Source organism: Arachis ipaensis, chromosome B7 (genome assembly GCF_059453495.1).
Source record: "Arachis ipaensis isolate K30076 ecotype BB chromosome B7, ASM5945349v1, whole genome shotgun sequence".
Classification (NCBI taxonomy): Eukaryota; Viridiplantae; Streptophyta; class Magnoliopsida; order Fabales; family Fabaceae; genus Arachis; species Arachis ipaensis.
Genome location: NC_142442.1, coordinates 46024596 through 46028271, shown reverse-complemented (window position 1 = coordinate 46028271; position 3676 = coordinate 46024596). Strand labels below are relative to the sequence as shown.

The window sequence follows — 3676 nt, the reverse complement described above, 5'->3', positions numbered from 1 at the left end:
ATGTCGGATCTCCGGATACTCATTTCTCTTGAGTTTGAAAGGGACCTCGGGGATCACCTTCTTCTTGGCCACAACATCATAGAAGTGGTCTTGATGAGCTTTGGAGATGAATCTTTCCATCTCCCATGACTCGGAGGTGGAAGCTTTTGTCTTCCCTTTCCCCTTTCTAGAGGATTCTTCGGTCTTAGGTGCCATCAATGGTAATGAAAAAACAAAAAGCTTATGCTTTTACCACACCAAACTTAGAATATTGCTCGCCCTCGAGCAAGAGAAGAAAGAATAGATGAAGAAGAAGAAGAAAATATAGAGGAGAGGAGGGAGAGGTGTATTCGGCCAAGAAGGAGAAGAGAGGGTTGTGTTGTGTGAAAATGAAGAAGAATGGAGGGCTTTATATATGGAAGGGAGGGGGGGTTAAGGTTCGGCCATATAGGGTGGGTTTGGGTGGAAAATTGATTTTGAATTTTGAAGGTAGGTGGGGTTTATGAGGTAGGTTTATGGGGAAGAGTGGATGGATGTGAGTGGTGAAGTGGTGATAAGGAAGAGAGATTGAGGTGATTGGTGAAGAGTTTTGGGGAAGAGTGTTTATTGGGAAGAGAGGATGAACATTGAGAAGAGGGAAGAGAGTGAGTGGTGGTAGGTGGGGATCCTGTGGGGTCCACAGATGCTGAGGTGTCAAGGAATTGCATCCCTGTACCAATTAGGCATGTAAAATACCTTTGCATGCAATTCTGGCGTTTAAACGCCGAATTGATGCTTGTTCTGGGCGTTCAGCACCCAGATGTAGCATGTTTCTGGCGTTGAACGCCAGTTCTATGCTTGTTTCTGGCGTTCAGCGCCAGGATGCTGCTTGTTTCTGGCGTTCAACGCCAGATCCATGCTTTGTTCTGGCGTTGAACGCCAGCCAGATGCTCCTTACTGGCGTTTAAACGCCAATGAACTCCTCCTCCAGGGTGTGATTTTTCTTCTGCTGTTTTTGATTTTTCTATTTATTTTGTGACTCCACATGATCATGAACCTAATAAAACATGAAAGAACAATAAAAATAAAAATAAAATTAGATAAATAAAAATTGGGTTGCCTCCCAACAAGCACTTCTTTAATGTCAATAGCTTGACAGTGGGCTCTCATGGAGCCTCACAGATGTTCAGAGCATTGTTGAGACTTCCCAACACCAAACTTAGAGTTTGGATATGGGAGTTCAACACCAAAGTTAGAGTTTGGTTGTGGCCTCCCAACACCAAACTTAGAGTTTGACTGTGGGGGCTCTTGTTGACTCTGTTTTGAGAGAAGCTTACTGTGCCTCTTTTCCATGTTTACAGAAGGATGTCTTTGAGTTTTAAACTCAAGGGAGTCCTCATTCAATTGAAGGACTAGTTCACCTCTGTTAACATCAATCACAGCTCTTGCTGTGGCTAGGAAGGGTCTTTCAAGGATGATGGATTCATCCTCATTCTTTCCAGTATCTAGGATTATGAAATCAGCAGGGATGTAAAGGCCTTCAACCTTTACTAATATGTCCTCTACTTGTCCATAAGCCTGTTTTCTTGAGTTGTCTGCCATCTCTAATGAGATTTTAGCAGCTTGCACCTCAAAGATTCCAAGTTTCTCCATTACAGAGAGTGGCATGAGGTTTATTCCTGACCCAAGGTCACATAGAGCCTTTTCAAAGGTCATGGTGCCTATGGTGCAAGGTATTAGGAACTTTCCAGGATCCTGTTTCTTCTGAGGCAATCTCAGTTGATCCAATGCATTTAGTTCATTGGTGAACAGGGGAGGTTCATCTCCCCAAGTCTCATTACCAAATAAATTGGCATTCAGCTTCATGATTGCACCAAGGAACTTGGTAACTTGCTCTTCAGTAACATCCTCATTCTCTTCAGAAGAAGAATACTCATCAGAGCTCATGAAGGGCATAAGGAGGTTCAATGGAATCTCTATGGTCTCTAGATGAATCTCAGATTCCTTTGGTTCCTCAGAGGGGAACTCCTTATTGATCATTGGACGTCCTAGGAAGTCTTCCTCCTTGTGATTCACGTCCTCCCCTTCCTCCTTGGATTCGGCCATGATGGTTATATCAATGGCCTTGCACTCTCCTTTTGGATTTTCTTCTGTATTGCTTGGGAGAGTACTAGGAGGGATTTCAGTGATCCTTTTACTCAGCTGGCCCACTTGTGCCTCTAAATTTCTAATTGAGGACCTTATTTCATTCATGAAACTTACAGTGGCCTTGGACAGATCAGAGACTAAGTTTGCTAAATTAGAGGTATTTTGTTCAGAGTTCTCTGTCTGTTGCTGAGTGGATGATGGAAAAGGCTTGCTATTGCTAAACCTGTTTCTTCCACCATTATTAAAGTCTTGTTGAGGCTTTTGTTGATCCTTCCATGTGAGATTTGGATGATTTCTCCATGAGGGGTTATAGGTGTTTCCATATGGTTCACCCATGTAATTCACCTCTGCTATTGCAGGGTTTTCAGGATCATAAGCTTCTTCTTCAGAAGATGCCTCTTGAGTACTGTTGGATGTAGCTTGCATTCCATTCAGACTCTGAGAAATCATATTAACTTGCTGAGTCAATATTTTATTCTGAGCCAATATGGCATTCAGAGTATCAATTTCAAGAACTCCCTTCTTCTGAGGCGTCCCATTACTCACTGGATCCCTCTCAGAAGTGTACATGAGCTGGTTATTAGCAACCATGTCAATGAGTTCTTGAGCTTCTGCAGGCGTTTTCTTTAGGTGAATGGATCCACCTGCAGAAGTATCCAATGACATCTTAGCTAATTCAGACAGACCATCATAAAATATACCCAGGATGGTCCATTCTGAAAGCATGTCAGAAGGACACTTTTTGGTCAGTTGCTTATATCTCTCCCAAGCTTCATAGAGGGATTCACCTTCTTTCTGTCTGAAGGTTTGAACATCCACTCTAAGCTTACTCAGCTTTTGAGGAGGAAAGAACTTGGCTAAGAAAGCCTTGACCAGCTTATCCCAAGAGTTTAGGCTATCTTTAGGTTGAGAATCCAACCATATTCTAGCTCTGTCTCTTACAGCAAAAGGGAAAAGCATGAGCCTGTAGACTTCAGGATCTACTCCATTAGTCTTAACAGTATCACATATCTGCAAGAATTCAGTTAAGAACTGAAAAGGATCTTCAGATAGAAGTCCATGAAACTTGCAGTTCTGCTGCATCAGAGAAACTAATTGAGGTTTAAGCTCAAAATTGTTTGCTCCAATGGCAGGGATGGAGATGCTTCTTCTATGTAATTTGGAATTAGGTGCAGTAAAGTCACCAAGCATCCTCCTTGCATTATTATTATTTTCGGCTGCCATATCCTCTTCTTGTTCAAAAATTTCTGTAAGGTTATCTCTGGATTGTTGTATTTTAGCTTCTCTTAGTTTCCTCTTCAGAGTCCTTTCAGGTTCTGGATCTGCTTCAATAAGAATGTTCTTGTCCTTACTCCTGCTCATATGAAAAAGAGGGAACAGAAAAATAATAATAATAGGGATCCTTTTTGCCCAAGTATAGAGGTTCCCCTGTGTGAGTAGAAGAAGAAAAGAATGTAATGTGAAGAAGGGAAGAAGGGAAAATTCGAACACAGATGGAAGAGGGGGTTCGAATTTGGGTGAGATGAAGTGTTAGTAGATGAATAAATAAATAGAAGGAGATGAGAGAGAG

The 3676-nt window shown here is 42.0% G+C and overlaps 1 non-coding gene across 1 annotated transcript; it reads left to right on the top strand.

The window, feature by feature from the left end:
* Positions 1-2826: 2826 nt before the first annotated feature.
* Positions 2827-2934, top strand: LOC148551018 (small nucleolar RNA R71). The gene has a single exon (XR_015893367.1). It is a non-coding gene; the product is annotated as a small nucleolar RNA R71 (small nucleolar RNA).
* The last annotated feature ends 742 nt before the right edge of the window (positions 2935-3676 follow it).